A 13,932-nucleotide genomic window follows, 5' to 3' on the forward strand; every position below is an offset into this window, starting at 1 on the left:
CAAATTTTCCTAATCAAGGCTCAATGATAGCCACACACGAAGAAATGTAAAAAACCAAAACACAGGTTTCTTCATCAAATAAACTTGTGTTTTCTAGAAAGTGAGTCATTCAGATACTTCTAGACTCTCACGGACTTTGGGAAAAAAATAACATTTCTTTTTAATTAAGCTGTTCACTATTAAATATGTAACGTGTTAAAAATATAACAACATTTTTTAAAAAGGCAGCTGAGCACAGAGGTGGATGAGTGATGACTGAGAAGGAAAGACACGCTTTGATGGAGTAGTAACATGTAACAGAATGCCTTTCATACAGCTGGGGAAGGGATAAAGGCAAAGGAACAATGGTAAGAACAGCAGAGATGTCTTATCAGAATTGGTGACAGGGACTCAGAGCAATGAACATGGGCACATGTCAATAACATGCAGATGACAACAGAGGAAATACCCAATCGGTTAACCCACACATCAAAAACAAACTCAACCACAAAACTTCTGCCCTCAGAGCAGTAGTAAGAAGCACAAGCTCCTACTCTAAGCAGTTCACGCTCAGCAGCCTTTGAGGAAACGGTAAAGCAGACCTGTCTGAGGGAAGGGACTAAGGCACTATCAGCCGCCGCCATCTGGAAATCACTCCCATAAACCCAGAAGTCATGAGGCACCATCTGGTACTCTCTTCAAGCAAATACTTACAGAACTCCAAGGGTACCCCTTAGACCAGGTGTGGTGCCAGGCTGCTGTGAGTTACAGGGTACCACAGCATGAACAGGACCCCAGATGGGCGCCAGTGGTTTACAGTGGGGACACATAGCATTGGGGTCATTTGAATGTTTTCAATCACCATGAGGACATTTTGGCAGCTCTGCTAAACAGGACAGACTGGGTTAAGAAAGAATTGTCCTACATACTGCAAGTCTTTCAAATCTTCCACCAGTCTCCAGCTAATGTGTTTGTGAGGAACCTACAGCCTTTTCCATTTTACTTATAGACTAGTGAACTTCTTGCATAGTTTTATATATATTGCATTTTTTTTTCAAAGAATGCAATTTTCTTAACTGAGGAAGAGATATATTTTGCATGGTATAGAACTGTGTGGAGAGTTGTTTGCCATGAGGGAAACTTGTGTCCACAATTCATGATGTTTAAGCTACGAACACAGCACACCTACACAACCTACATGTACAGATGTATGACCATCTATGGTCACTTTGTGTGTTTATGTGTATAGTTACTTAGAACTCATGTCAAAGCTTCAACTCTCAATACAAACTCTTGCCAACACTGATTTACTTACCATTAATCCAAACCTGTTCATTATGAGACCATCTAAATGCCTGAGGGACCCGAACATCACACTGTACTCTAGAGCGCAATCAAACTTTCATACAATAAAATGCTTAAAATACCATTGCCATTGATGTTACAGTTATGGCTATCTAATCTTTTAAAACTATGTATAGAATTAAGGCATCTACTACATTTCAGAAATAAAGAAGGCTTGCAGGACTAGATTATAAAGGGGCAATGAATCCACCAGGGTTGGCAACCACGACCCAAGGGACATTAGAGAAACTGTATGGTCTCCAGTGTTCCTACAGAGAAAGGCAAAGTGCAAAGGCATGGATAAGAGGGGGTAGCACTTTAAAAACAAATCCCCTGCTCATGATCATTAGATGGAAATACAGTAGCTCTGAAAAGGGTTCCACTTTTGGGAACTCCTCTGTCACTGCAAAGGGTAACTAACACTCTACTATGTCCCTTATCCACCTGAGTCAGGCATCACCACCTGTCCTTTCACAGTCAGGCTGAGAGCCTCTCTGTCAGCTCCTATGGATCTGGTGCTTCAGTGTGATGATCATGTGTCAGAATGAAGAGTAGCAGACAAAAGATGGGGGGAAGAATCCTGAATCTACAGGTGAATCCCGCTAATTGTTCTGTTCTGCTTTTAAAGAATCAGCTCTTAAACTGGTATGATACTTAAACTCACTGCAATGTAATAGAATAAAACACAAAGAGGGAAGAAACGATGTGGCAAAAATGGGCATGCCCGGGGTTTTTTAAATTGCTATTCTAAAGTATTAAGCATTCATCTATTATCAGAAGCTTTGCTACGCATGGTAAGAGTAGAAATGCATGTGCAAATTTGGTGGAATTAATAACATCAAATGCCTCTAACTCATTGTTGGGAGGGTCCTGTTAATGAATCCTAAAGTCACTCAGGGCTTAAAATACATTAGTCCTATATTCTTATTGCCCACAGACCTTTAACTTTCCCATGTTACATAGTTTCCTCATTGATTATGACTATCGTCTATCTCCTCTCACTAAGATATAATCCATTAGAGGGCAACAGTCATGTGCTTCGCTCATTGTGCTCTCCAGCCTTCCAAACAGGACCTAGAACATCGTAGGCTGGTGTTAAGTTTTCGGAAGAATACCTACATCATGGACCACTCAAAGGGTGCTTTCTCCAGGCCCAGGCACATTGATGAGAACTTGCATACGGTATTTTAACTAACTCTTGTGATAGACGCCTACAAGGTAAATGCATCAACCCCCATCCTGTAGGTGAACAAGTAGGATTTCCTGATGAGCAAGCTGTTTGATACAGTGCAGCGGTGGGCCTGACACCATGCCAAGCTGTTACCTCACTGTCATGAGATTTCTATCTGTCTACGTTAAGGAGGTCGGTCTGGGGGGGTCCCTGATTGTGGACCCTCTTTCTCCTGGCTGGGATCCTCTGCAAGATACATGGCAATGAGTATTAAAGTAGTTGTGGGGGCAGGGCAGGTGTGGAAAGCTTGCATCTGCATTTCTAAATCCACAGTAAAGTTTAGTGGGCACTTGCAAATGTAGTCCTGTAAAACAAAAAAGACACACACCTAAATAATGCAACAGAGGATGGGAACGGCCTCATCAAACCTGGAAAACATGCTACTGTCAGTACAAAGCCTGTGTATCTGCTCTCCGCTTTCCACAGTGACACTGTATTTTCTCATTTGGGCAAACTGTCTTGGAGAGATGAACCTTTGACATTCCCGGCAATTTCCCTTCAACTCAGAGCACCGTCCTCTGCCCGTTCATGGTTCAAAGGAAACCAAAGGGAACAAAATCTGCAGCTATTATGTTTGCCATTTAATCAAACCCGAATAAAGTGCTTGTGCATATATGGCAAGTGGACTGTGCCGAGGAACTCACTAGGGGATCCACGGAGAGGCTGCTGGGCTGAAGACTCATTGCCTCGTGTCACAGGGGCCATTTGTGCATGAGACCGAGAATGTTCTAAAGAAATACGCTTCTTTCTGTGCTTTAACAACTGAAAGAAGAGAGAGCAATTAATTCCCCTCAACATGGTGCTGGGTCCTGTAACAGCTAACTGGACTCTGGACCTAGGAAGAACCATCGCGCCTGCAGGCTATCGCCCCTGCAGGCTGGGCCTCCTCAGCCTGCCCTTTGCTTAAGTACTTTGCACATCTTACAAAAGCTGTGGCAAGCCAGACCAAGGATGACAGCAACATTCACTACTTAAAAATCAAAAAGAATAAAATGAGGGCCCTCGAGTTCCAGAGTCACCTTGAAGCACAAAAGGGAAAAATTCACAGTAAACAGTCTCGGTGCTGGCATTGTGAGCTCGGGAAGTGGCAGCCAAGTGACCTGTGGGTTGTTCGGTTCTTCTGTCACCAATGGATACAATGTGTCACTCCTAGAGGTTCCAAGTTAAGATTAAAGCTTTCACACTTCAGATTTAGACAAAATTATTGGCAACAGTACTCAGGCCTGCGTGGCCTGTCACTAAGTCCCTGAGCCCCTGTTCTTTCAGCATATTAACAGTGTTAGAACACTGTCCTCTCTTTGGGCTCTAACATATGCACATTGAACCTACTTTGCTCTCTCCAACCCAAAATCTAGCTTCAGCCTCCCTCCAGAAGAACCTTCATTGATGCTCAAGTGTTCTGATTCAGTTTCTGCCCTTTTAAAGTTAAAATTGTATGACTCAAAGAAAACCACAAGCTAAATTTATGATTTAAAAGAAGCTAGCCACCTTCAGTGAAATACGGACCATTTTTAACTTAACCACCAACTTTTATCTCCCTTATACTACAGAATTCTACTTAACAGAAGATTTTAAGCCCTTCCTAATCACAAGAAGAAATGCCTTCCCAAATAAAAGTTATAGCTACGCGCTCCTCCCTGGCTTGCAGATGGGTCCAGCCTTTTTATAAGAGTCCAATTTTGCATTTCATTTCCCCTGCCTGAACTACTCTGTGAGTTTCATAGTTAGGCTCCTTTTTCTCTCCCAAACTCTCTAATCCATCTTTCATGCTATTACCAGAACTATCTTTCCAAATCAGCATGTTCATTTATTCATCTGCTTAGAAGCTATAAGCTGCCCTTTGTGGACTACATAATAAAGTCTATACTTTATACCACAGCCACCAAGAAGCCCCACAAGCAAAGCTGCTTTAGCTTCCCAAGTAAAAGGAAGCTCGATACATTCTATGCTCCAGGAACTGGAAAGGGCCCACCTTTACCATGGGGCACGGGGAAGTATCTCATCTGACTTCCTCGGTGCCTCTGTCTGTCTGCTTCTGAAATGTAAATCTAGGATTATCTTGACACAGCCTGGACACGCGTGTTAGAAATGTACTCCCTGTGTGTTCCCAGAACACATAGATGTATAGTTATCACTAGAATGTGCTCATTCTATCACAATGACCACTACAGACCTCTCTTGCATGAGATCAAGGCTCCTGTGCTATTTAATACCACATTAGCAGAGACTGCAACAAAGCCCAGGGCATGGCCATACTCAGTAAATGCTTTCTGAATATAAGGTGTTGTACGGGTTACACTGCTAACACCAAACCTGGAAATGTCCCCTTTCTAGTTTCGAGATTCTTTTCTAGCCAGGGATAAAGAAAGCTGGCTGAGACCAGAACACTGGCATCATAGGACTCTCTGGAGGCATGGAATCTCTCCCGTTTGCTCTGGGAACAAGAGGGTTAAGAGTCATCCATCAAGGACCACTTCCTACAAGCATGTAGTTATCCCTCATCCTGGAATTGCTCACACCAGGAGGACAGGGTGAGCTTTGCTGGAAGTCGCTGTTCATGAGGTTTAACCTATGGGCCCCACATAAGGTGTGGTGAAGGAGTGCAGGGGGCAGGACCCAGGTCCAGCCTCTGCTCTCCAGGGTAGCACTGCTCAGCCCTTTGGCAGAAAAGCACCATGGGAGAGAGAAGCTTCTGCAGTGCACTTTCTGAGGGAGGCTTCCTGTATCAGAAACCATCACTGGGTAGTTACATTCCGGGGTAACCGGCCACACTGCCGGATGTAGCTCTTCTGTGGACTTGATTGATATGTGTGAACACTGACACATGTGAGTTAGGAAATCAGAGAAGGTTCTGGTTAGAACCAGGGCTGCTCTGTATCTTCCTGTGTTCACACCACAGGCTGTTTGTTGTTCATAATGGCTGTAGACCAAGCCTGCTCTGCCATGGCAACAACTTCAATGATTTGCAGACAAATGTATGTGTGTGTGTATCTGAATATCGTCATTCAAATTAGACCATACTAAGGTGAATTTAACCTATAATCTCATGATCTTTAAAAGGAAAAGAAAATAACTAAATCTTACATATATCTCCCCTGGAATGTCAGGTCTTATTTTTTTAAAGTTATGTGTATATGTACCTGAGTGAGCAAAGCTGATGTTCAAAAGAGTACTCTCTTTGGATCCATCACATGGAGTTGGAGCTACAGGCAATTGTAAGCTGCCCGATATAGGTGCACTAGAATCTATATCCAAGTCCTCCACAAGGGCAGTACACATTGTTGATTGTGGAGCCATCTCTCCAGCCCACTTCCCAAATTCAGAACTGGCTTTAAACTCTGATACACACACGAGAAGATGACAATTACATAGGAAAGCATTTTATTAAAATACCTTATCTGGAACTACAGTAATTTCCCTTTTATAGAGACCTAAAGCTGGACAGGAAAGGGTTATGACATTTAACCAAGACATTTTTGAAGTGGTAGAGCAAAATGATAAACCATAGAGTGTGGTGTTGGCACCAAGTGCACAATCACAGATGAAAGTCAATTCAATCCTTAGGTCCATTTCTAATGGATGTTATTGCTTCATGGGTTTGGGGGAATCCTATTATACACATTAATCAGTAACTTGGCTGACCCAAAAATGTATTTAGAAAAGATATAAAGTTGACAAAAACAGTAACTATATTGGATTTGTAAAGTTAAAAGAGCTTTTAAAGGAATTAGTCAGATTATATTGGGCCAAAATAGCCAAGGTTACACTCAGCAGTATTAAACTCCAAGTTCTAAATTTAAATTTTAGAACAGTTAAGTTAGAGAAAGACAACCTGGGACAATGCATTTCAAACTTAGTATTGTTAAGATGGCAAACACCCAAAGCAATCTACAAATTTAGGGAAATCCTTATCAAAGTTATATTAGCATATTGTGACTTTTTTTAAAAAAAGTCTATAAAATTCATATGAAATCTCATAGTACTAAAAGCATCCAAACCAATCTTGAAAATTAATTAAAAATAAAGGTATCACACATCCTAATTTCAAAACTCACTGACTAGTACAGTAACAGAAAGTGTGCTACAAGACTGTCAAACAGCTTAATGGATAGACGCACTTGCTGCCAAGCCTGAGGACCCGAGTTCAACCCCATGACCCACACGGTAGGAGAGAACCAACTCCTGCAAGGTGCCCTCTGACCTCCGCGTGCTTGCTATACTGTGCACTTCTCCCAGAATCACAGACACACAAAATAAATCATTAAAATGTAAGACTTTCCTTTAAAAGCACACTAACGCCCGCATGCAAAGACAACTCCCAACCGAGCCTGTTTTATCAAACCTAAGAACCAAGCATAAAGCACACTAGCATTGATAGGAAACTTTAGGCAATAAGTGCCCTATTCCAACAAAATACAATAGGAAAATATCTACAGGCCCCTTCCTACCTGTGTCAGCAAAGACTAAAGCAGTGTTGGGAGCCAGGGTTGTATAATAAAGTCACAAAAGGGAGCCCAAATAGGAATCACAGGCTGACTGATAAAGACAATTGCCCTCTCTCTAGTAACAGCGAGGACCACATGGGGAGACTGGACCTCCATCCCCACCATACAGCAATGCGGTAAAGGCTCTGCTCTACCAGTAACACATCACACACTCCACCTGATAGCCATGTAGAAATGGAAGCAATGTAGAAATGGTAACGAGGCCTCCTTACCTCCTCACGTGCAGAACATCAGCAGAGCCCAAAGGGAGCCTGAACTGCACCCCGCCAGAAAGTGGACGGGTGGCCCCTCAAAGACAGCACAGAGCTTGAATTCTACCTACGTCCAGGTTGGCAACAAGTGGCTCCCTTCCTTCTCCACTGGCAGTGTCCGAGGAAGTCCACTAACAGTGTGTGGATGTAATGTCCAACATCTCATAATATCTTCAATGGCCCGGAGACAGCTGAAAACGCTCGTGCTAAAATCCAAGGGAATGTCAACTTAACCCAGACGAGGTAACTGACATAAACCAAGCTCAGGTAAATCAAGTGCTGCCGTTATCTGACAAGAATGTTGAGGCTGACATTACACAAATGCTTTCAACCAAAGATGGACACGGGAAATCTAAAAACCTGTCCCAAAACTACAAACAGAGTCACTTGCTTTAAACAGAACACTCTGGAAAGTAAGAGGAGCAGGGGAGAATGAAATATTATAAATTTATCTTTCTAGATGAAGAAAAGGAGGGGGAGGAGGAGGAGGGAGAGGAGAGGCTGTAGTAACCAGGTAAACAGCTGCACGGGAACGACAACATGGTGCAGAGAGAGAACCAACTCCCAAAAGTCCTCTGCACATTCGCTCTGGCACTAAAATAAATATAAACATTTCAAAAGAAAATAAAAAGTGGAAGAAAAAAAAAAAAAGACGACTTCAAATCAACAATCCAAGCCCTTACCTCAAAACCTAGAGAAGCAACGCAAAATAACTCCACACGAAGCAGAAGGAAGAGAAAATAACAAAGGCAGCCACAAACACGTGCAAGAAGGAGAGCAGGAAACAGTGAAGAAATGAACTAAGGTAAGGCTGCACTGCCAAAGGACAAAGGACAAACACAGACATCCAGCCAGACTGACAGAAAAAAAAAAAGAGAGAAAAGGCAAATATGACCACTGTTAGCCCTGTTTCAGGTCATCACCAGAAGCTGATGGCATGGGGGAGAGAAGGGGGAGGGCTGAGAGGCGTGGGGTAGGGGGTGGGGAAGGCTGAGAGGCATGGGGGAGAGGGAGGAGGGCAGGGGGGGGCAGCCTCAGGAGAAAGACCAATCAAGGAAATCAAAACTGTCCCTCATTAACATACACTTTTAAGAACAGGAGGGAGGGAAGAACTCACCTGACACTGAAATCAGGCAAAACATCTCCATTTCAATAATAGCCATGGCTAAGGCAGCAATTGGTGCTGCTGTGTATGTTATTACAATTAAAATCGTAAGCTAACTTAGGTTTTCATTTTAAAACTGTAATTAAGCCATGGCTATCTATAGGCAGAAAGCACTTCCAAAAAACCTGATCAACTTAATTAAAGCTGTTCTATATTTAGACCAGAAGAACCCATTCCTCCCACAGACAAGACAGCCCTGGGGAAATGGCAGAGAACCTTCAGTAAAGTGACACTTTAATCTTCCTCTACAAACCACGACGTCTCCTTCCTCTCTTCGTGAGCAAGTCAGCTCTCCTTATCACTCGCTGTATTGCATTAAGAAAAATGTTTTTATTTCCCACCTTTTCTTCTAGAAGTGGCATGTGGCTGGCATTGCAGGAAGAATGGCCTGCCCTTGGTAATGTTCTTTAAGAAACAGTACTCCAAAAATCACAATCCAGTCTGTCCTGCATTGTCATGATTTAAATCAGGGCTTGTTGAACCAGGCTTCGACCAAATAGGTCATTGACACAACTCAGAAATAAGCTTTAATGAAATTTTCAATTTTAGGGTAAAATTGAGATGACATACCTACAGTTTTTATAAGATGAATTAGCAGTATTTATTTGCCCCAGCGGGCAGGTGCACTGGCTTACTTCAGGATGTATGACTGTTTGAAAATGAAATGCAAATTATGCGAGGGTGAACACATGTGCTTGGCTTTCAACAGTTTCTCAACTGTGTCTGCCAAACAAAGGACATTTCAGAAACTGCAGGTTTAGGCTCAAAGGCCATCACATTACTTAAGCATAAGGAGCATCCTGGAACAAGAGTAGGGCCCTCTGTCTTTCAAAGGATTTAAGCAGCCAGGTATCTTACCACTCCCTTCTACACAAGTATGCAACTATGGCTCCCCACGCTCCGACTTACGGGCTCATTTTAAAATTTCTATCCGTGCACCAAATAATAGATATTTACTTGTGCTCTTCTGTTTGCTTGTGTGTGTCTGTGTCTACTTATCTCTATGCATGTAAATGTGTCTGGTTACATGTGTGTGAGACTGTACATGAATATGCATGCACATGTATTTAAAGGTCACATGGCAACCTCAGGTGTGAGTATTTAGAACTGTCCACCTGGTTTATAGAAGCAGAGGTTTTCATAGACAAAGAGTTTGCTAAGTCGACAGGCCTGCCGGCAAGGGAGCAACAGGGACCTACCTGTCTCCCTCTCCACAGCTCTGGCAGTGAAGAGTGTGGTACCAGGTATGAGGGGTGTTTGTTTTGTTTTGTTTTGTTTTGTTTTGTTTTGTTTTGTTTTGTTTTGTTTTGTTTTTTAACACAGGCTCTATCATTGGAGCCAGGTCCTCTTGCTCTTGGGGCAAGCTATGTACCCACCCACACCAAGTGTTTTAACTATTTTCAAAGGATCTTTATTGTGTTTTATAAAAAAGAAAAGGAAAGCTGGGGATATGTTTGGTAGAGGCGTGGAATGGTGCGGGGGAAGGAGGTGCCTCTGCAGGTCCATGCTGAGGCATCCCTTCCCCCTGAGATACTAGTTTAGAATGGAGTTTATTTATGGCATAGGGAGGGGAGCTGAGAGTGTAGTAGAGACAGACAGACAGAGATAGGAGGGAGGAGTAGAGGCCTGCCATGAACACATGGGGGCAAGGGAAGGGAATGGGGAGAGAAGGGACAGGGAGGGAAGAGGTGAAGAGAGTAAGAGGAAGGGACAAGTGAAAGAGGAGAGAGCAAACAGCCAGACCCCTTTATACTGAGTCAGGCATGGCTGGCTGTTGCCAGGTAACCGTGGGGCGGAGCCTAGAAGGAATGTTAACAATCCTTGCTTACATACTACACCAATCCAAGAAATTATAATCCCTAGAAATATGTATAGTTAAACCAGATAGAAAATGTACTAGATATGTTGAGTGTCTCCTGTCTAATCACACAGCTGCAGGAAATGCCAAGAGTTTCACTGAGGTACGGCTACATTAAAACTGCACCTATTACTATTGATGAAAATATGCTCGGAAAATGCAAGAAGTGACTCTTTCTTCTATTACGATATGTGGGGGAGCTACAGTGGTTCTGTCATCTACCTGAAAGCTTTTCTTTCCAAGCTTTGAAAAGTATGACTGTCCCAACTGCTCTCTGTGAACTGCTCAAAGGTCCCGTGCTCAACACCCTTCTGTAGTGAGACTCAGACATGGGGCCTCGTAACTGAAGACAATACAAAATAGTTTTGAGTCATTGGTGTGATATGATCTAATTAAGTCCTATAATGTGAGCTTTTGGAAGTGACCCTAATTTACATAACAAGTATGTGCTCAAACAGAAGAAGGTCATAAATAGACCATGTTGAGGATATGTATCAAATTCTTCCACAGAACTATTGCTTCGAAGGACACACCTTAGGTTATGCCCAAACAATGAAGGATTGAGGCAAAACCCACAACTTTATTAAAATGCGGAGCTCAAAAGCTGTTCCACAATCCAACATCTTAAAGCTCCTTAATTAAAATGAAGTTAGCTATTATTGCTAAAAACAAGTTGCACACCTAGAATGCATACAGAGCTGAAACGATTGCCATGTAAAAATCAGAATATTTTAAATAAAAGATATACACACACACACACACACACACACACACACACACACACACAGAGTTAATAGAAAGGCCTGCTAAGAGCCATCTACTTCTGCCTCCAGTCTGGCCAATTACCATTTGGCTAAGTCTTCTTGAGTTATAAAAGTCCTGCACAATTACATGAATAGCCACAGAAGGCTTCCCAATACCATTCTACACTCAGTTAATACTAACAAAAAATAAAAATGGCAAAAAAAAAAAAAAAAAAAAAAGAACAGGGCCCCCCAGACCAGGTGACCGTTAGATCAGAGGAGCTTGGAAGGGTTCTCTGTCATGAGTCCTGAGATTGATCGCCTCAGGCAGATGATGAGTACACTTGTTCCCAATCTACTATCTCACCGCTGTGCCAAGAGTGGAGTAAGAGCCTCAGACAGTCCATTCTACAGAATTTATGCCCAAACCAACTCTTGTACAATTCAGGATCTCCTTCCAACATGTGGGTCTCAGGTATTGAACTCAGGTTGTCAGGCCTTGGGGCAAGCACCTTTACCCACTGAGCCATCTTACCTGCTCATGCCCCAGTTTTCATCATACTGATCATGAACAACTGTAAAAGTATAGGTTTGTCGTGTTCAGAGTTAAAAGTTAAAATCATGCCAGGCACGTTGGACACCCAGTGGAGGGGCCCAGAGACAAGAGGGAAGAATGAATCTCTTACCACCTTCCACCTGCCTCTGGGGTAGAATACCCATTCCATCTGGATGGGATCCATTCAGAGATAAAAACACTGGTTCTACAATGGCAAAGAAAAACTGCAAACAGGAGAGATGTAAGCAGAGCCCTGACAATACCAAGGAGCTGGAGGAAGAAGGCAGAGGTTGGCATGACCACCAGCAGGCCTTTGCAAGTTAGACAGATTGAAAATAACTGGCTGTGTATGGTGTACTGGCTGGTTTTGTGTGCCAACTGACACAGGCTGGAGTTATCACAGAGAAAGGAGCTTCAGGTGAGAAATGCCTCCATGAGATCAATTAGTGATCAAGGGGGTAGATCCCTTTGTGGGTGGTGCCATCCATGGTAGTCTTGGGTTCTATAAGAAAGCAAGCTGAGCAAGCCAGGGGAAGCAAGCCAACATCCCTCCGTGGCCTCTGCATCAGCTCCTGCCTCCTGATCTGCTTGAGTTCCAGTCCTGACTTCCTTTGGTGATGAACAGCAATATGGAAGTGTAAGCTAAATAAACCCTTTCCTCCCCAACTTGCTTCTTCGTCATGATGTTTTGTGCAGGAATAGAAACCCTGACTAAGACAGATGGTAAGTCATACAGTTGCCAAGTGAGTAGGGAAACGAGTGTCTGAACCCACAGGGGACTCAGGAAGCAAAACAGCAAGTGACTGAGTAAACCTGGAAAGGCAGGAGGTTGACAGGTGCTGGGCTGGGCCCAAGATGCAGGTGGACTTATGGCAAGTATCCAGTATGAAGCCATCCTAAAAAGCAAGACAAGAAGGCGCCAGACAGACACGGAGGCAGGTGCCTATAATCCAGTCAGGACAGGGAGGCCACAGGCTGTCCAAACAAACATGCAGAAGACCTTAGAGTTATGTGATGCAAATCCTACCCATCTATGTACAAAGTCTTTCATAGGAGAAGTGAAAATGTATCAAATATTTTAATCACTATGATATAAGTGACAGCAGGAATGGGAAAAAAAAATAAAGAAACAGAAGCCTAATAAGAGTTGTTACTATTTTCTTTTTTTACTACAAAGGCAAACTAGGATGCACATGTGATAAGTGAACTTTTAGGGTTAACGAGCTTTTAAACAAATTGAGTCATAATTCATGTACTGTAATAAGCCATGTATAAGGTGAATCGTTTAATGGGTTTTAATACATGCACAATACCATGTAACTACCGTTGCTATCGAGTTCCAAGCTAAACATCTATATCACCCCCAAAAGAAACCATGAGCCTATAGTTGGTCACGTCCCACTTGCCCTGCCTCTGCCTGCTGTTAGTCCACGAATTAACACGCATCAGTCTTAGTATGAGTTTGTCTTTTAACATGCACTGTCCCCAGAGTGAATGCATGTGGTGTATCTTACAAGTAGCAAAGCCTCTGCAGAAGATGAGTAATTATCTGCCAAAGACAGACCGCCAGAACTCAGGACACAGCCCACACAATTCTCCTTTCTACATGCCGATTGTGGCACTTTCAATTTGCAGGGTTCGTTAAGGTTTTTAAAGTACCACTGGGCTTCTCCGCTGCAAAGGTGGCGGTTGTTTTTCTCCCCTTTAGATACCATAATAACCTAAATCTAGTGGCCAGCTCTGAAGAAGGCTTAAGTAGATGGTGCACAGCTAATCACCCACTTCACAGACTCAGCTCATAATTGATTTTTCCTTCGAGCCACAGAGTGAGACAGAGTTCTGTCGAGAAATGCACATGTGTTTCTCTGCTCGTCCCCAGACAGATGCAGAGGATTATAAGTTTAGTTGATTTTTTTTCTCTCTACTTTCAAGTGAACAGTAAGGTACTTGCATTAAATTTTATATATATATATATATATATATATATATATATATATATATATATATATATATTATGTATATAATTGGACGGCAGGGTGTCGAGATGGCGCTTTGGTATACGACTGCACCTCCTGAAATATGGAAACTTTCTAATTCCTTCCAGAGATCATGTAGCACTGAGTTGTAAAGGAAATCCTATTAGGATTTCTCCCCCTCTCCTCTGCCGAATGCCCATAAATATCCCCTTCTCTGCTGTAATCTAAAAAGTACAAAACGCCTTTAAAAATATTCCTTAAGACAATGAAAACTAACTGGACAAAAATAAGATGCATCTTTCTTACTTTCCCCAGTCTGCATCC

General features: G+C 42.7%; 1 protein-coding gene across 4 annotated transcripts in view; it reads right to left on the bottom strand.

Moving 5' to 3' along the window:
- The window catches only part of Smyd3 (SET and MYND domain containing 3), a 566,094-nt gene that overhangs the window by 288,377 nt on the left and 263,785 nt on the right, over window positions 1-13,932 (bottom strand). The window contains exon 1 of one of the 4 annotated variants that reach the window (XM_017312211.2): window positions 7,994-8,273. The exons of the other annotated variants lie outside the window; for them this stretch is intronic. The gene's annotated coding sequence lies outside the window, so the exon portion shown is untranslated. Of the gene's footprint in view, window positions 1-7,993; window positions 8,274-13,932 lie in introns of those variants that run through there. 4 annotated transcript variants of the gene reach the window in all.

Source organism: Mus musculus, chromosome 1 (assembly GCF_000001635.26).
Source record: "Mus musculus strain C57BL/6J chromosome 1, GRCm38.p6 C57BL/6J".
NCBI lineage: Eukaryota > Metazoa > Chordata > Mammalia > Rodentia > Muridae > Mus > Mus musculus.